Source organism: Camelus ferus, chromosome 2, assembly GCF_009834535.1.
Source record: "Camelus ferus isolate YT-003-E chromosome 2, BCGSAC_Cfer_1.0, whole genome shotgun sequence".
In the NCBI taxonomy this organism is placed as follows: Eukaryota; Metazoa; Chordata; class Mammalia; order Artiodactyla; family Camelidae; genus Camelus; species Camelus ferus.
The window spans coordinates 65,477,577-65,498,517 of NC_045697.1; the positions used below are offsets into that span (position 1 = coordinate 65,477,577).

At 35.2% G+C, this 20,941-nt stretch overlaps 1 protein-coding gene across 3 annotated transcripts in view; it reads left to right on the forward strand.

Moving 5' to 3' along the window:
- Positions 1-20,941, forward strand: part of GRID2 (glutamate ionotropic receptor delta type subunit 2) — a 1,267,610-nt gene that overhangs the window by 925,688 nt on the left and 320,981 nt on the right. The window lies entirely within an intron of this gene.

The following is a 20,941-nucleotide window of genomic DNA, read 5'->3' on the forward strand; positions in this document are numbered from 1 at the left end:
GGATCTTGTTTATATCCCCAGAATCTTAATTGACATAGAGAGCATGAATTCTTCTGTGAGTGAATCTTTGTTGTGGTAGTCAGCCTTAGTGGCGTTGCTCACCGAGAGATTAGCCTAGACACTTAGAGCATCCACTGGATATAATTAACTAACTTCTCTCCTATGCATCTTGACTGTACTGGTGATACTATGTACCACTCTGGGGAGAGCTGAGAAAATAGTCACTGAAAAAAAATTTTTTTTGGTCTTTAATTCAAACAAGGAGTGCCAGTTGAGGAAGGCTACTAGAGTGTGTAGCAAATTGCTTTTGTTTAAATGATGGGAGTATTGGCAAAGAAATAGATTTAGAAATGCTTAAAACAATAGCTCAATTTTCAAAGATTTATCTATACTATAGAAGGCTTATTAGGGTAGTTTCATGCTATCACGTATTGTCTTAAGTGGCAAATTGTTGTTTCCATGCCAATTCTTGATTTAAAACCCACCATGCATCAATAATATATCACTTTCCACTTAAATAGTTGGGACAGTTAGATTGCATTGTCAGGTTAGGTCATTATAACTCCAACAGATGCTGTCATGTAGATGAAGAAAATTCATTTTAAATGATATCATTTTTTAAATGTGTTTTTCTTTGTGCCTAAGGAAGGCAAAGCTATGTCATATTAGCTCTTCATATTCAGGTTCCAAACAATGTGGCATATTTTGATTAAATCACACCACCGTTTCAGAGTCGATATGGGCTAGCAATGGACCACATGTGAGGAAACAGTCATAGCAGGAGTGCTCAGGTGTGCCAGTTGTTTCATCTTTAGTAGCCTTTCATGTGATCAATCAATCTTTAAAAGAATAATTAATTAGTGGATAAGCTGGGGAAATAGTACAGTAAGGAATTGTACTTACCCTAAAATACAGAGGTATAAATATAGCTGGGTCAATTTTTATTTGGTTAGTCTGTTCTAACTCATAATTTGAGTTTTGCCAGATAGTATTTTTTTTTGTTTTTTTGTTTTTGTTTTGTTTGTTTACCTTTAAAAAAGTCAGTATATAATTTTACCTTTCCTTGACAGCTAAGAGTCAACCAGTTGAAATCCCCCATAAAGCCCTCCCTAAATGCATCCCTGAAGGTTATCCTATCTAGGAACATGTGGTTTTCATTCTCTGTCCTGAATAAATTCCTAGGAGACAAAAGTATATGTAGATATTTATGACTATGTTTTCATCACAACCACATGAAAAAAGGGAGGAAGGTGTGTGGCTGGGAGTTAACTCTGCTTAAAAATGTGTTAATTTTTTACTTTTAAAATATGTATTTTCCAGTAAGTTTTATTAATTTCTTTATTAACAGGTTAGACTAAAAAGTATGATTATTGAATGTATGATTGAATAGCATGTGTTCTTACCTAAGCATGTTCAGAAATTTTCTCAAAGTCCAAAACTATTATCTGTGTTAAAAAAAGACACGGAATACATTTCATAATCCAAATCTGGAAATAGAGAATATCTGTAAAGGAAATATATGTTCTAATTAAAATTCCCATGAGCAATTATTACCTCAATATAAAACCACAGAAGATTCCAGCTGACAGTTTAGTTTACATTGTATTTTTAATCCTGCCTAAGTCCTAAATAGCACATAGTGGGCAGGGAATAAATGATAAGAATTAGAAAGAAAAAACAGAATTTTATATATGTAAATACTATGCCTTATGTCAATAGCTCCAATTTTATTTTGTTTTGAAAATTTATCTCCTAAAATATTCCTCTTATAAATATGGGATCAATTTTTTTCTTCTTAAAGCTTTACATTGTATATGTGTTGGGAGACAATTTTTCTTGAGCCTCTAGTATATTTGTGCCTTTTATGAATTAAGGCACTGACTGCCTTTATTTTAAACTAGTCTTTCAAAAATGTTAGTATAGTTAACAGCCTTGGAAGATAATAATAGGGTCTTTCTCCACAGCAAAGGTGAGATTTGTTTTCTGTCCAATATAATAAAAATGCGGCAACCCTCAGGAGCAAGGGGCCAGCAAGCTCCTTGCCTCTCATAAAAGATCTGGGGGTCCCAAAGCTCAGAGTTCCCCTCCTGAAATTCAACATACTGCTTGTGTAGGCATCACTCGGCCCTCTTTGTATCATCCTGTGGCAACTAGGGCTTGATGAACAGATACCAATGCAGATACTGCTTTACACTATGGGAAGTAGTGTCATTTGACTCTGACCCAGGAATGTGTCTTCTGCTAGCATCATGAGATTGTGGCAAGACAATGTTAGCCTGCAAAAAGGATAAAATCTGAGACCCTTTGCGATTTTGACAATGTGTTGTTCAGGTTGTTGTGGTATCTTTTGAATCTTCTGATGTATAAATATTTTGGCCTGTGGGCTCATATTTGTCTGAGAATATGCCTTTCTCATAATGTGCGAGGGATAGTCACTTTAGTCTCTATTGTTCTTGATAGGTTCAAGGCTAAGAAAAGTGATGAGCCCTGGGGAGTCACATACCACAATACTACAGTTAGTCACTTTTTTTGCCCCCACATCAAAAATAAATTGTTGAGCTCTTGCAGAAGGAGGCAGCTATTGGAATGGGAATTATCACTGAGTTGTAATCATAGTCTAGAGGCCTGAAGGGGGAAAGCAGGGGCAAGCAGATGTGGGAAGCTGGTCCGCCTGTATCTGTTTTTTTTCAGTTCCTTATCCCGGCAGAATTTTTGTACTGTTCTGCTGTTCTTCGCGTTGCCCCACCCCCAATAAATTAATCCATGCTGTGGGTAGCTACTTCAGATTTCTGCAAGGAAGAGCCAGACAATGATATTACAAGTCAATACATGGAAAAGGCAGGAGCTGAATTTGAAATGCTTTAGTCGCTTCTTTCCTTGTTGCTTTCTGTTGGCCTCTCCCCAGGCTGCGACAACATATATTCTAGACACTCCACTTTGGTGCTTGCTTCCTCCTCCCAGGAGCTCCCCACAGGACTGTTGTATAGGTTTCTTGAACCTCTGTTTCACTCTGTAATTTCGCCAGGGTTAATTTTAGGGCAGGAGGCCAGAGCACTTACTCTTTGACCACCAGATATATTTAAATCATGAGTTATAATGATATATTTCTCTGTAGAGGATGCTGATGAGACAATTTAATTTTTTGTGAAGACAAAACCTACCTTCAGTTAACCAAATAATTAATGAAGGAAAGTGGATTTTTAATTCAAATATTCCTCATAACTAAGAAGAAATGAGAGAATTAGAGCACTGGCATTTTGTCATCACTAATTATATTTGTTTGCTAGGGCTACCACAACAAATTACCACACACTGGGTGGCTTACACACACAAAAGTTACTCTCTCTCAGTTCCAGAGGCTGGACGTCCAGGATCAGGGTGTCAGCAGGCTTGGTTCCCCCTGAGGCCTCTCTCCTTGGCTTGCAGGCGGCCCCCTTGCTGTGCGCTCGTGTGGCCTTTCCTCTCTGTGCTCTAGCCCTGGTATCTCTCTGTGTACCCTAAAATCCTCTCCCTGTAAGTACATCAGTCTGACAGGATTGGGGCAGCTCATATGACCTCCCTTAACTTTAAGTACCTCTTTTAAAGGCCCTATCTCCAAATTCAGTCATGTTCTGAAGTTCTGGGAATTAGGGCTTCAGTATATGAATTTTAGGGCAACACATTTTAACCCATAACACTAATGAAAATAACAAATGAACATCAATAGCTGATAATATTACTAAGGAAGAAGGAGACAGACATTATGTGCCTTCTGCTTAAAATACACAACACCAAATTCTTGCCAAATATTACACTGAATTAGATCAATCCACTAGATTTATCAATTTACACAAAATACAGTGGACAAAAGGGCATGCTAAGTGACACAGAGGGATTTGTCACAATCCAGACCTTGGGAAACTACAGAAAATATAACTCATTTTTCTTTGACATATAAATTGTAGAAACAAATGAAGATAGATAACAGAGAATCCTTAAATAAAGAGACTCAAGAGACACTTTAACTATTGTGAAATATGGATCCTAATTTGAATAAATGAGGGCAATAGGAATATGAACTATATGTGATAATATTGAAAAATTATTAATTTTAGGGAGCATGATATTGGTATCATGATTGTGTTTTTAAAACACCTCTTAATTTTCAGAACTATATACTAAAATAATTAGAAATAAAATCATATAATGTCTGGCATTTATTTCAAAATAAATCTGATAGGGATGGTGGCAGAAAAGGGTAGGGATATAAATAAACAAGATGGAAAATGAGTTGATAATTGACTAAGCAGGGTAATGACTACTTAGATTCATGTTTCAATTCTCTCTATATTTGAAAATTTTGATAATAAAAAAATTTTTAAGGTTTTATGTTGGCATTTTATATTTAGTAAATGGTCATGAAGTGTTTTTTGGTACCTCTTTTTTGTTGCTTTTCCTGTGGTAATGATGCATTTTGATGAATCAATGTGTTTCTTGAGTTTTTCTTGTGAGGTTAATTATGTGCATTGGAGAGCTTGCTGGGGTTAGGAGAACAAGCTCTGGTTGGAGGGACGTGTTTCTGCTCTCCAGGCTAACGACCTTATGTGAGGATTCAACTTTGATGTCACCATCAATTAGCATAATATTCTAGTCACCTGTGGTAGCCTGTCCCAGATGTTTCTCTGATAGTGTTCAACTTAATAAATTTAGACTTCACACAATAGTGCTTGTCATTTTATGCCCTCCTGTCCCAAATATATTTCAAAATATGCCCAATCCAGCTGTTAATCTGACTGCATAAAATACTGTAATAACACTTTTGAAGATTGAGGTGATGTTTGAAGTGTTTCAAGAATCTTTTCCCTCTGGGTTAGAAAACATCTTTACTAAAACCAAAATTAATGTCAAAATCTACAGTTTCTATTTTATTTTACACAATAACCTTGCATTTTAAAAAGCATTCTAGGGGGGAAAAAAGATGATATGTGTGAATTAAATGAACAAGAATATTATCTAAGTCAGAATTGTTCTATGATTACCTTTTGATTACAGCATGTGTAATTTCAATTTTAGGTAAAAAATAGTAAAATTTCAGTAATTTCATAAGGTTTAACTTAATAGTTTAAAACTCAGAAAACTTCATGATTAAGATTAAATGAAATAATGAATGTAAATGCTCAGCAGTTTCAGGTACACAGTAAGCCCTCCATAAATGATAGATAGAAGGAGTGTTACAAATGTTTTTTCTCAAAATCACTTCTTTTCAAAATTTTAAGGTTGACTATTTCCTTTATAGTGTGTTTTGAAAATAATTTAATATGTTTAAATCCAGAGACCATTTTTTTACTTTAGCCAAATTAACACTTCTTTAAATTGAATTGAGATTTCAATAAATCCCCAAAGTGGTTTCCATATAAAGAAGAGCAGCTGACTTTTCCAATTTTAGTGGAAGATTAAATAGAAAGATCCAGTATAATGACTGTGTCAATATTCCTGAGAAGTAAACCTTGTTAAAGCAGTATCATGTAGAGGAAGGGTCTTACCTATTTCTCCACTAAGGATTCCATAATTGTTATTATAAGTTGATCAGCTTCTCCCAGGTTCATTTACTCTGGATTTTATTAATTTAGTATAATAAAATTTTATACACTTTACTATATAGGTTCACAAAATTCATAAAGACATGTGATGGGGTTCTGATACTGATTTTTAAATGTGTTTTTATTAAAGAACTAGAGATATTCCTCAGAAAGGTATGGCTAAGAGAATAATCTCAGTTTTAGTCTGCCTATATTCTAAGTTTTTATTTTAAATTTCTGTTACTGCCCAAGTGTCTTTTCTGAATCTCTGTCTTTATTCTTTGGCCTGAAGCCTTTGTGTGTCGGATACTGTATTCTGCTGTGACTTTGGAGAAAAGCTATGGTTTGTTTTTTTCTGGGAGGATAAGCTCTCAGGTGAAATCATTTCCTTAGTTGAATAAACATCTCTTTACAAGAATTCTATTGTTACCTCTTGAATAATCCCTACTATGTACAGAAGACTGGGATTGGTTAATGATTTCATCCTCATTAACCTGTGGTCTTAATTATTATTCATTCACAAGGCAGGGATGATACCTGCTTATGGATCTTTACATTAAGGAAAGATGTCTTAAGAAATACATACTCCTTACATCGAGCATACAATAGGCAAACCTATAGAAAAATTACATTGTCGTAAAATAGTTTGAGTGTACATACCATAAATGACCAACTTTCATTAAAAGTTTATTCTGTCTTTATACAGGCTACTATAAATTAGACAAACTATCTATTTAAATATAAAAACATTGGATTAAGGATCAACCAAAATATTGACTGAATTAACATAATGGTAAAAACGCAGATTGTAAAAGTTATTTGAAAATATTTGAGATGGGTGTGCTTTTACTCACTCTGATTTTAGTATCTATGTCTGACAGAAGGTAATCATACATAGCTTATTCTTTCCCTTCCATTTCTACAATTGGCTTTAGAAAGACAAACATAGATTAGATTCAAGAAGTGAGAGGTATTTTCTTACTGTTTTTCTCCATTGCAGATAAAAAGGTATATTTGAAATGCATGTGGGTAAGTCTAAGGACTAATAAACCCGTTCATATATTTATTAAGGCAAATACAGTGTATTGAGACTAAAGAAAGAAATCTTTGGATCAAAAACCATTTATTGACTATATGCTATTATGTTGGTGATACAAAAGTGCAGCAGGTATTATAATAAATAAAAAGGTGATCTTGTTGGGGAAAATAGGCAAGTAAGTGATTAAAAACTAGATTAATGCCCCAGATAATAAATGTCAGAGGAGACTTATTTAAGAGGTGTGGCAAGAGTAAATTCATCATTGTTAGGAAGTGCTTTCTCAATTCTAATTTGAGGAAATTTAGACCAATCAATAAATACAGAAAATCAGTTGTCCCCAATAGATATGGATTTCATAAAGTTTTTCCCCAAAGAGATTATGTTTTAACTAAATAGACCTGATAAAAACAGGCTTGATACTAAAATGAGAATTTATGAACTATGATCTGTACTGAGTTGAATGGTCATCCCCTCCAAAATAAACAAATAAATAAATATGTCCATGAGCTAACTCTTGGAACCTGTATATGGGTCCTTGTTTGGGAAACAGACTTTGCAGATGTAATTAATATAAGAATTTTGAGATGAGGTCATCGTGGGTTATCCATGTGGAACATAGATTCAATGACAAGTATCATTTGAAAGATGGTGGGCTATTTGAGAAAGAGAAGGGCAAAGATGAGGTGGCCACGTAGAGACCTGAGAGACAGAGATTGGAGTTACACAGCCACAAGCCAAGGAGTGTCTGGAGCCACTGGAAGCTGGAAGAGGCAAGGAAAGATTCTCCCCTAGAGCCTTTGGAGAGAGCACAGCCCGTGATTTCAGATCTGTTCTCTGGATCTGTGAGAGAACAAATTTATGTTGTTTTATACTGCTGAAATTGTGGTGATTTGTTATGTCAGCCCTAGGAAACAAACCATGATCCAATTTGCCTTATTTTGCAAAGCATAGATGATTTTGAAAGTGTTTTAATCAGGTACTACAAAGATAAAAGTACATGCAAAAATGTCTATATGAATTACAGTAGGGAAACATTTTTTAATTTTTCAAAAAAGATTTATGATATACAGGAAAGTATTGGGGAAACAAAGGAATATTCCTCATATATGTACATATATGTTCAACTTCCTACTGCCTTCTAGGAGCCTTGAGTGTCCAGGCAGCTTCAGAAACAAAGATGACCATTGACTGTCCATAAACCATGGGTTTCAATGATCTATTACTGCATAACAAAACACCTCAAAACTTACTGGCTTAAAACAAAAACTATTTTATTTGTAAGGATTCTATGGCGTTGGTATTCAGGCAGGGCTCAGTGGGGTTGGATCACCTCTGCTCCACATGGTGTTGACTGGTATAGCCCAACTGAGGTCAGAGGATCCAGGGCATCACTCGCATGTCTAGGGCCTTGTTAGGTGTTGGCTGGGTTCTCTTCCATGTGGTATCTTTCTCTTTCCACACAATCTCTCATTATTGAGTATTCTAGCTCAATCTTTTAAAAAACAAAAGCAAAAACAAAACAAACAAACAAACAAACAAAACTTGATTATTAGCTTCCAAAAATGAGGGGGGAAAAAAGCTGCAAGATATCTTAAGGCCCAGGCCCAGGCTCAGAAATCGTGTGTCATCCCTCCTGTCCCATTCTACTGGTGAAAGCAAGTCGTAGAGCAAGCCCAGAGTCAGGGATGGGGGGAATGGACTGTGCCTCTTGAAGATGGCTGTGCTTGCACAGGCGAGGGGGGAATAATCTGTGGCTGTCTTGCAGACAGACTGCTATACAATGCTCTGGTTTTTCTAATCATTTTCTTTGATGAAGTCTAATCCTTCCTTGTATTACCTTCCTTCTTTAAATATTGAGCACTTACTGTTATCAGTCTTTTGAGAATTAACTACTATGCTGGAATTTGTTATAGTTTTTTGTTTTGTTTTGTTTGTTCGTTTTCTTAATTTTGTGGCTTTTTCTGTCAAAAAGATCACCAACTCTTGGAGGTGAAAGAAGGTGTTCTATGTTTCCTTGAATCCCATAATACCAGCACAGCAGATTTTTAATGAATAAGTGTCTTCTTGGTTATAAATGTTGAATGATGAGAAAATAATGTATTTAAACTATGCCCAGTGTTATATTAGTATCCGCTAGATTACTTAGTGCTAAATTTCTTGCAGATTATTGTGATTAGTTAGTCCTGACCTTTGCCAAATACCCCTGCTTTTTCTCATACTTATCACAGATATGTGGTTATAGCTAATAATTGCCAATGGAAGTATATGTGGGGAGACATATTTAGGGTTATTAATTTAAAAAGAATAATTAGAAAAACCTATCAGTTCACAAAGTAGTAACAATGTTATTAAGTCCAAACTCATTCTGCTTGCAGCAGGACTGGCCAATAAATTGGGAGACTAGGTGTTGGGGCAAGGAATAACGACTTTATTCGGAAAGCCAGTAGACTGAGAAGATGGTAGACTAATGTCCTAGAGAACCATCTTCTCCAAGTCTGAATTCAGGCTCTTTTTATATTAAAAGAGGAAGGGTGTGGTTGGCTGTTGCAAACTTCTTCTTTTTTTTTATTGAGGTATACTCACTTTACAATGTTGTGTCAGTTTCTGGTGTATAGCACAATTCTTCAGTCATACTTGAATATACATATATTCATTTTCATATTCTTTTTCATTGTGAGATATTGAATATATTTCCCTGTGTTATACAGTATAAACTCGTTTACCTATTTTATATATACCAGTCAGTATCTGCAAATCTCTAACTCCCAGTTTATCCCTTCCCACCCCCCTCCCCCCCTGGCAACCACAAGTCTGTATTCTATGTCTATGAGTCTGTTTCTGTTTTATATATAAGTTCATTTGTCTCTCTCTCTTTTTTTTTTTTTAGGTTCCACATTTGAGTGATATCATATGGTATTTTTCTTTCTCTTTCTGGATATCTTCACTTAGAATGACATTCTCCAGGGCCATCCATGTTGCTACAAATGGCATTATTTTATCTTTTTTATGACTGAGCAGTATTCCATTGTATAAATATACCACAACTTCTTTATCCAGTCATCTGCTAATGGACATATAGGTTGTTTCCATGTCTTGGCTATTGTAAATAGTGCTGCTATGAACATTGGGGTGCAGGTGTCTTTTTGAAGTAGGGTTCCCTCTGGATATATGCCCATGAGTGGGACTGCTGGGTCATATGGTAAGTCTATTTTTAATCTTTTGAAGAATCTCCATACTGTTTTCCACAATGTCTGTACCAAACTGCACTCCCACCAACAGTGTAGGAGGGTTCCCTTTTCTCCACACCCTCTCCAGCATTTATCATTTGTGGACTGTTGAATGATAGCCGTTCTGACTGGTGTGAGGTGATACCTCATTGAAGTTTTGATTTGCATTTTTTGATAATTAGTGATATTGAGCATTTTTTCATGTGCCTATTGGTCATTCATGTATCTTCATTAGAGAATTGCTTGTTTAGGTCTTCTGCCCATTTTTGGATTGGGTTGTTTGTTTTTTTCTTATTATGTCGTATGAGCTGTTTATATATTCTGGAAATCAAGCCCTTGTCAGTCTCATCTTCTGCAAACATTTTCTGCCATTCTATAGGTTGTCATTTTGTTTTGCTTATGGTTTCCTTGCTGTGCAAAAGCTTGTAACTTTAATTAGGTCCCATTTGTTTATTTTTGCTTTTATTTCTATGGCTTGGGTAGACTGCCCTAGGAGAACATTGCTGAGATGTGTGTATGTGATAATGTTTTGCCTATGTTTTCTTCTAGATTTACTGTATCTTGTCTTATGTTTAAGTCTAAGCCATTTTGAGTTTATTTTTGCATAGTGTGAGAGAGTATTCTAACTTCATTGATGTACATGCAGCTGTCCGGTTTTCCCAACACCATTTGCTGAAGGTCGTTGCAAACTTCTTCGCATCAAAATCCTTTGTTCTTGCAACAGTCCTGCTTGGTCAGGTCATGATGTTCCTGTAAACCTCCAACAAGACAAATGTTATCCTCTGTTCTGCAACTTCTTATCTCTATATGAATGGAAAAGTGTTACACCCTTAAAGGTCAGAGCTTGAGAATGGGTTGTCCTGCATATTTCAGGTCATAGGCAACATTCTTTTACAAAAGGTGCAGAACCAGCATGACGAAGCACTGGAAACAGAGCACAGGGTTAGAGCTAAAGAACAGATCTAATATGGAGTCAGATTTGTTCTTCCCTATTACAGCAACTCTTTTTTGAAGTATGCTATCATTTTAAAACATGCCTGATTTATGGAAGACTCAATTGCTTAAATGTTTGCAATATTCTGCAATGAAATAAAAATTGTACTCAAAGCTAGTAAGAATGCTTAGAGGCATAGTCAATCATCTGATAATTCACAGTAACCCACGAAGCCCAAGCACTCCATCCTCATTTTGAGCATAAGCACAGATCTGATAAAGAGGGAGCCTGGAAGGAAAAATTACACAGTGACCTAGACAAAAGTGTCGTGCCAGCATTAGCATCACATTAACTGATTGTAATGGCTGATTGTACTGCTTATAGTGAGAGTTATTCGGAAAATTTGAATGAGAAATCCTCTCTTGTCCATCACAGGAATGACACTGGGTATATATCCAGTCATATTAAACAACTGTAGAATCACAAAGCTAGACAGGATTTTATGAGATAGCTGATGTATCCCTCACCTTGAGATAAAACCTGCATGCCACAAAATCCTCTGGGCACTGAGATTTAATTTGTTCTTTGAGGAAAATAAGATCATTCATTCAACAAATATTTATGTGTGTGAATCATATAGGTGCTTGGTATGCATCGGTAAATAAAACAGGCTAAGATCTTTGTCTTTGTGGGACTTGCAGTTTAATAGGGGGATATAAATGATTCCTTGAATCTCCCCTTTATCAGTATCAATAATCCTTATTGGCTTTATATATAATGTTAAATTGATTTGCTCATATTATAAGGAACTGTCCACAAAATAGACCCAAGGACTAATAAACTGTGAGTTGTGAGAAAGTAGTTTGGGATTCATTTACATTAGGAAACCATTTCATTTTCAGGTGAAGACACTAAGATTCAAAAAGTTTGATTCTGACTTGAAATAAAACCTAGGACTTCAAAAACACTCAGTCCAATGTTCTTTACTGTTTAGTCACTCTGTATCTTTCTTTTCTTACATTGACTTATTTAGAGAATGGATTTCCAAAATCTAGCACAATGTCCATGTATATCAGCTAGAAATCTTTTGGTCATGTGACAGAAGCCCAACTTGATAGTTGAAACAAAAAAGGGAGATTTACTATAAGGAAATTTCAGTTTCTCAAGGACTTCAGAACACAAATAGAGCTAAACTTGGGAAATGAGCACTCAAAAACCATTAGGACTATTTATATGCCCCTTGCTTTATTCTCCTCTGAAAAGAATCTTACTGATTAAGGGCAGAAAGACCTAGTGGTTTCTGGGACTAAACCATCTGGGTTTAAATCTTGGCTGTTTCACTTTCTAGCTAAGTAACCTAGAGCAGGTCAGTTAAGCTCTCTAATCTCAATTTTCTCATCTCTTAAAATTAGGATAATTTTAGTACCTACCTGATAAGATTACTGCAAAAAAGTATCAAAAAATATCCAAGTCTTGGCACAATGCCTGCCTCACAGGAAGTCTTCTGTAAAGACACCATTATAAAATGAGAGATGTCAAGAGCTGAGCTGAGAAACACTGCACTGCCAAGGTGTGGGAGTCTTCAATTAAGACAATTCAAAATGAAAGTAAGAATTAAGCCTTTATTCGCCACTGCCATAGGAAGAGCAAGTCCATAAAGAAAATCCTGGCTTCCCCAGTGTTTGATTTTTCCCTACGGTATGGTACCAGGCAAAGGTCAGGTGCATCAGCACAGGTGGAGTTGGGGGGATTGGGTCACTGCTGGACGAACCCCGAACAAAGTCTCCTGCAGTTTTATGGACCTGAGTTGGGGACGAGGGGGAGGAAGAAAGGAAGGGCTAGGAATGGAAAAGTACTAAGTTAGAATGAAATAAAGTGTCTTCTTCTGTTTTCCCAGAACAGGATGTTCTTGGTGGAGACTACTGGGGAGCCCTCAGTTCAGGGCTTCGATAGAGAGGCCTCTGAATGGAGGCTCCTGGGCTAAGAATGCAGATATTACATAAAAGTGTGACCAGCCAAAGGGGCCTGAGTTCTCGACTGCAAATCCCTTCAAAAGGACTGTTGGATAAAACCTTTGTAATTGCTTCTAGTCAGGCCTAAAAAAATCATACATAGGTTTTTGGCCAGGGGCTGGACTTCTCAAGAGAATGAATTCTTGAGAAATCTTTCTCCTAGATGGGTAATGTTTGATCCTCAAAAGTCTCACCAGTTTCTACTTAGTGGATGTTTTGTGGTTCTCCGTCTAGTGAGATAGAGCACATGCCTCAAAGTGAGGCCTGGACTATAAGCAGCATGTATCAGAGGTTACATGTTACTCTTATTATTGCTGCTGCTGTCGTTGTTATTTAATTGTTCAAATTATGGTTCTAACATGACAACTTAGTATATTCTCCTCAGAGTTAGGTAAGATCATTGTTCCTCATATGGAAGCCTTTTGAAAAGCATCCCTTGATCTTTATTATGCAGAACTCACCCAGCTGCACCTAGGAAGAATGGGGGTTATAAATCCTTATTCCAAAATTTTAAAAAAACTCAACTATTAGCTGGCAGCACAGTGTCTTGGCTATATTATTGACATCCTCATTTAAGACATTTCTTAAGAAACAATCAACAGCCACTGCAAGGTGTATTAAGTTTCTTGTTTAAACAAGAAACAAGTTTATTTAGTACTCAATAAAAATTGAAGCCTCACTTTTTGCCAGGAATCATGTATTTAATAAAGTGGGGGAGACAAAACAGCAATTTTTCCTGACCCCATAGAAACTTACAGATTACTGGTATAATAAATGTTAGTAATATAAAATACAGATTAAAAATTTAACTGTGATGTTACTATAGAGAGAAGGACATGATGCTATATTGGAGTGACATGAGCTAGCCTGGGGCTGGCTCAGGTGGTCACGGAGGTTTTACTCTATGCTTATAGATGTTTACATTGAGATTGAAAGGATGAACAAGAATGAATTCAGCAATTCATTGAAGAATGGCATGTTCCTAAGATTCTTCCAATCAAGGAAGATTGTATATTCAAAACCACTGGTTCTCAAATTTGGCTGAACTTTGGAATCATTTTGGAAACTTTAAAGAATACTGATACCTGGACCACATGCCCAGAAATTCCGATCTAACTGGCATGGCATGTGACTTCGGCACTGGGGACTTTTTAAACTCCCCAAGTGCTTCAGAAACACAGTTTAAATCCTTAAGCCAGGAGGATTATGTCTAACCCAACAAACTGAAGGAAGAAATGTGGTGTGACCTGACACTGTGACTATAAAATATGACAAATCACATAGGTCTTGTCTGACAACATTAGAAGTTTGGTCCTTATCTTGAGAATAGTAGAAAACGATGGAAAGATTTTAAGCAGAGGGTGTCGTGTCTAAATTTATGTTTATATTTGTAGAGTAAAGATTGTAGAAGAGAAGCTATGGAGTTAGCTTGAACTAGGATGATGCCAAAGAGATGGAGTGAAATGGATTCAAGAGATTTTTTTTTTTTTTTAGGAGGTGAAATTGGCAGACTGGCAATGGGTTAAATATGAAAAATAGTAAGACTGACTTACTAATTTATGACCAGTGGAACTAGATGGGTGATGAGGGTAGATTATGAGCTTCATCCTATAGATATTTGAAGTGCATTTGAGATATCTAAGCAGAGATGTTGAAGAGACAGTAGATTATAAGGAGACGTCTGGGCTTGGGATTTTAGGTTGCTTGGGAGCAGAGATCTAAAGTGCAATAGAGATGCTTTACATTAAACCTTGAAGTTTTGTAAAAAATAATCATTTTACTTGTATAAAACACTATTGTAATAGGCACTGGGATTAAGATGGTACCCTTGATCTTCAGTGGTTTTAATGGAGAAAATAGGAAAGACTGAGAATTCTAATGTGATTTTAAAATGAAGATCCCCTTTAAAATATATCAAAGTAGGACAGGATGAAAGAGAAGAAATCCAGCAGCTCTTATTAGATTATAATCATTAAATGCTAAAATATTATTAGGAAAAAAATTCTGATCAGAAAGAAAAGGAAAGCAAATTGGATTTTAGTGAAAGGAACCATCCTGAAGAATCACAAAAATTATCCGGGGTACAATATGATAGTAGGACATAATATCAGATTGTGAATATTTTGGGTCTTATTCAGCTTAAACTGGAAAGCCAAAAAGATAGAAGGATGAAGAGGACAGCAGGAATTTTAATGTATACGTTCATTTATCAGATATCTATTAGGTCCGATCATGTACCAGTACACCAGTGCTGTGCTGAGGGCTAGGGTACAACAGTAGACAGGAAGGCGTCTTTCAGCTTCACAGAGTTTATAGCCTCCTATTGTATTTAAAACAAGAAAAATAAAAGAGCTTGTTTATTTGAGAAAATACCCCTAGTTAGCTTTGCAAAAGAAGCCAGTAAAAAGAATGCCTTTAGTCAATAAGGTTAAGTAGCTATTCTATGAGACTGCATTCCCTGGATGTTAGGGCAAGGTTTAGAACAGTGGAGTTTCTAATTTAATTGTTCTGGGCTTAGGTTGGGCATCAAAATTTTGTAAATTTTCAGGACATTCTAATCTGCCATCAAAGTTGAGAATCCCAGCTTCAGAAGTATGCTTCATCACTGAAATGAGTAAGTGACTCTGAATAATGAGGCTGGTGAGCAAGGAAAAAAAAATGCTGATTATATAGGAATAATAATAACCAACACTTCTTTAGTCTTTATGTGCCAAGAACCTTTCTATACACTTAATATATATTAAATCAGTTAATAGTCTCCCCAGTCCTAGGAAGAAGTCATTTTTTTCTCTTCCCATTTTAGAGGAAATTGCAGCTCAATGGCCACACCCAGCAACTCTCAGAGCAGGTACTTGAACAAAAATAGTTTGGTTCTAGAGTTTTGGGTCTTAACCACAATGTTATATTTTCTCTAAGTATAATGTAATAGTAATGTTACACCAAGAATTATAAAAGAAGGGAAAATTTGTAATAATGGTAGGATATCATTAAATCAGTTAAATACCGGTTGATAACTGAGGGTGGTTATTATGTCTGCATAAAACACCTTTGAGCTATTTGCATATTTTTATGTGTTTACGTATGTATATAGCTTCTCATGTTTATATTCTTCTTTTGTGGAAACCAGTTAACAAGTTTGTCTTTTGTACATGTACGTTGTTACATAGTACGGAAGTTTTTGTCTTCAGCAGGAATGCAGGGAGACGTAAGCTATAGAATCAGGTTAAATTTTTTTTCCGACTTTTCAAAGTCATTTTCTCGTGACGGAAACTCAAGTGCTAAGGCTATTCCACATAATCTAAAGAACGACTACTACTTCGTGGTAATGACCAAGCTGTAGAATAGAATCTTAGGAAGAAATAGTCATCCCCTAGGGAGCAAGTCTAACAAATTGAACCTATTTTACAGGTGGAAATACCATCAAGAAAACTATTATTGGAAGGATTACTGGCATACTGTGTTCCTATACATGTCAAAGAAAAAGAAATTCCAATTTAACTCTATAAAACATATAGCTGAGTCAACTTGCCATATGTGTGTTTTTCTTACACTTTCTATCCCATTACAGGAGTAATATCTACCAAATAAATGCTGTGCACTTCTAAATGGCTGGCTTTCAGCTACTTTGCTATGCCTTTGTTGTGCCCTCTTTTCCTTTGAAGGCTGAGAAAGCAAATAAAGGAAATGTAGCGCGTGGGAGCACACAGCCCCCAGTGCAGTGGATATTGTGTGTCCTGAAGCTGGAACTTTGGTAATACACCAGGCTTCTTTCTGTTCCATGTGAATACAATCTAATACATGTACGGAATTCTGTCTGGTATTCAATTAAGAGCTCTCTTGACTCCTGTTATTAAAGCTTAGGAACTATTGAGTGTAAAATTAAAGTTGAACAGTTCAGCTCTTTTCGACATTGTAACACTGCCTGAAAAATAGTGATGTAAAACCCAAGTCAAATGTCATCCTTTAAAGCCCATGGACAAATGAAAAGTGAAAACACTGAGGGAAAGAGAGTAAGTGTCCAAAGCTTGGTCATTTACTAATGACAGTACACGTAATATTATGAGCCTGTTACTGTGCTCAGGCAAATATATCAACCGGTTTGTTGTATTTGCAAACAATTGATTTTAACAGAAAGCTGCAAGATTATTATTGCTAAAGTTCCAATGATGGAAATAATTAAGGCATTAAGCATTTTCAAGGTTTTAAAATGACTTTAGGCAATCCAGAACATACTATAGGAAATCGATATACTGTAATTGAAAGGAAATTGAATTGGTCTTTATTTTTTTATACCTTCTAAATTTTCTCTAGACTGCCAGACCACAGAAGACAGTGAATCTCATTTTGCCATCAGCAGTGTGACTTTCTGTAAATCTCTTGTGCTGCAGGGGCCATTTTTATTATTTTTACTTAGAAAAAGTGCTCAGCTGAATGATAGTGTTAGGAAATTTTGTGTGCATTATCTTTGTTAGTCTCTGTCCTCATTGTTTAAAACAAAACCAAAAACACAACCAGACAAAAACAACCTTCCCCACCTAGAAGTCAAGTTAAAGACACTTCAAACAATGAAACCAGAAAAGTTGTTAGATAAGCCTCACACTTGAACAGAAGTGAAATTCTTCTAGTTTTTATCAGACTCTGTGCCTGTCAGTCATGCTATGCTGCCAGGACTATGCCCCACTGTAGATACAAATTCAGTTTGGATCTATGGGACCCTAACTCATTTTTACTGCTTATTATTGGAAGAAGCTTTTACAACCAAACAGAGTAGCTTGAAGAGAACCTTGGGGAGATGATTGGATATGAACAGAAATTAAGAAATCTTAAAACTTGAGTAATCCTTCAAAACGATATGGATAATCAACATTTCCTCTGTGTGTGCTCTCGTTTATTTCCTCACTATTTTTTTCTGTCTTATTGATCTTTGTTTATTGTTTAGAATTTTCCATTCTTTTGACTTCTTTTTTCCTTTATATTGAGGTGTAGTTGGTTTACAGTGTTAGTTGCTGATATACAGCATAGTGACTCAGTTTTATATATATATATACATATACATATTCTTTTTCATTTTCTTATTATAGGTTGTTACAAGATATTGAATATAGTTCCCTGTGCTATACAGTAGGACCTTGTCATTTACCTATTTTATACATAGTAGTTTGTATCTGCTAATCACAAGCTTCTAATTTATCCCTCCGCCCTTTCCCCTTTGGTAACCGTAAGTTTGTTTTCTGTATCTGTGAATCTGTTTCTGCTTTGTAAATAAGTTTATTTGTATCATCTTTTTAGATTCCAGTTATAAGTGATGTCATATGATATTTGTCTTTCTCTGACTTACTTAGTGTGATCATCTCTAGGTCCATTCATGTTGCTGCAAATGGCATTATTTCGTTCTTTTTGTGGCCAAGTAATATTCCATTATATATACATATATATACATACCACATCTTCTTTCATCTTTGGTACACATGGAACATAAACAGGGCTTAAGATAAATGAAATTGTGTCCCACACTTATCTTTACTAAGTTGGTCACACAAAGTAGAGATTTCCAGAGTTTTGAGAATCTCTTGTTCCCATGATTTTTCTAATTTTTTTATATAACTTTTTAAAAAATTTTACTCAATGCGTCTTGACTGCTGAAGTGGATAAAAGATAACACAGTGGAAGGAGCAGAACCTCTCAATCCTCAGTTTCTGTTTCTATAAAATGGGGATAATAATCATATCATCCTCATTGGGTGGTTTTGAGAAATAAATTAATTAATATATGCAAAGTTCTCATATTATTAGCACATACTGTACACTATGTACATGTTATAGTATTATTATAAGATGATGATGATAATGATGAATTTGCCTTTTGATTTATTGCCAAAATGTGAATTCACTCGCTAATATATTGAGGTACATACAATACTTCTGATGCTTATTTTCCTTGATTATAAAAATAGGAATACTATCTTCTTTACCTACCTTAAATAAATCAAATCATGTTTATGAAAAGAGTTCATAAACTATAAAACAGCACTGCAATTAGCAACACTGAATCGGACTTGAAAAAGCACTAGTTTAAATTCTAGTTTCATCTCTTAGTAGATATGTAACCTTAATTGAGTCCTTAGTTTCTATTTCTATAAAGTAATATTGGTAACAGCACCTTCTTAAAAAAGTTATGTTGAGGCTGAAAGGAGATCATGTATGAAGAGCTCAGTGCCATGGCTGACACAGAGAGAGTATTCCAAAAATGTAAAAGAAATAGTTCTAGTCAATGTAGGACATGAGTATTATTTTAATTTCTTAATAATTTCTTTGTTATGTTCTATGTAGATATATGATGAGAGGATATACTTTGTTTCTAGTTTTCCAGAGAATCTGTATTCTAAAGTTTCTCCACATCAAAATTCCATCTCTAGTTTTTGGTAACCACAGCTAATGTCCAGCTAACATTAAGTATCAGAATGGTTAAATATGAAGGAATACCTGGGTTAAGTAAAGAAGTTACCAGTCTTAAAATCCAGACTGTTGTTAATAAGAATAGGAGCGACTTTTCGACTTTCCAAGTGCTATAATCAAAAGACTTGTGAGTCAGATAGCAAAAAAAAAAAAAAAAAGAGAGAGAGAGAGAAAGGAAGAAAGAAAGAAAACAGAAAGTTGAAAAAACATCATAAAGCAAAGGAGAAAATTGTATTCCTGTAATATGTATGAGAGAATCTAGCCAAACATTAAAAAATTGAGTACTTCATATCCACTTATTTACCTGCCCACCATGCACACACTTGATATTAAAAATAAACCTCAAGGAAGGACTTTGATTGGCCTGGGTCATTGACCAACTATTAACAATTGCTAAACCAGAGAGTCTGAATCATGAAAAAAATTGGATGATTTGGAACACTTGTCTAGGGATGGAAAAAGAAAGCAATTCTCCAAAAGGAGGGATGGGGTTAGTGGCCATGGGACATAGCCACTGGAAGAATCAGTATGAGTAAAAAGAAAAAAAAAGAGAGAGAGTTAGAGGAGAAACATTATACATAGAACAAATAATGTTTAAGTCATTACCCAGATCAGAAGATAAGATGCAGCTACCTACTCTAAATTCTTTTTCATTATTGTTATTTCAAATCCCCAAACAGTAGAATGCTTTAGACTTTTTAAATCATTGAATATTTAAATTTAATTTATAAATCATTGACTATGTTTGAAGGAAGATATGGTGAAGAGGAAGCTGGAAATTATACATTTGTAACTATGTGTCCAGAGCATTGTTGAAATAAACTGCTCAGCAGGTTTTGTTGTTATCCCAGTAGTAAATAGTTAAACTAGTCGATACACCAAAATGCTATGGTCAAGTTGCACTAACAGATGGCATTTATTTAAGCAAACCCACAGTAGGTTCACCCAACTTAAAAACCAACTCCAAGGGAAGAAAAAAAAAAGCCCTGTATGTACTTTGGCAGTATAGACATTTTAATCATGAGTGAGATAATGTTCTAAAATCTTTTCATTTTATTTAGAATCAAGTAATGTAATTGTACAAGGTGAATAAAGCATTGGAAACTTAGCTCTTCACTTTATGTTTTAGATCTCTTTTTCCACCAGTATTATCTGGTTTAGGAAAATAAAATATTCTTGAAGAAATAATTAGAAAAAAGTGCACATTAAGGAATGTAATTGAGGATAGACTTTTGGTTGACCTCAGAAGAGAACAGAAGCTCAAAAGATATTTCGTAAGGTTTTAAATTTGGCAAGTCTCTCATAATTAGACTTTCAACATGTTTGAATTTGCTAATTGGACCTAAGTTCTAATTAGACTTTTTATGGAACTAAAAATGACATATCATTGTATGAATTTAATGTGCTTTTACAGTTGAAACCAACAATTAGCAGTCTTTTTCAAATTATTTTAATAAGGAAAAAGCTTGTTTTTGTTTATATTGTGACATCCCCTTCTATTAAGATATATTATATACATTTTTATTTTCTTAATTGAACACTTTGGGGGAGCTCAAAGAGAAACTTGAGTTTTAATAGGAAGCACCTAAATTGTTTATTTGTGAGGGAGACTTGCCAGTATGTTGATGACTTCAGAAGCTACAAACAAAATGCAATACAAGGAAGTAAATCCCATTCTCAGGAAAGCAGCACAAGTAACCAGGGGCAGCTTTAAAC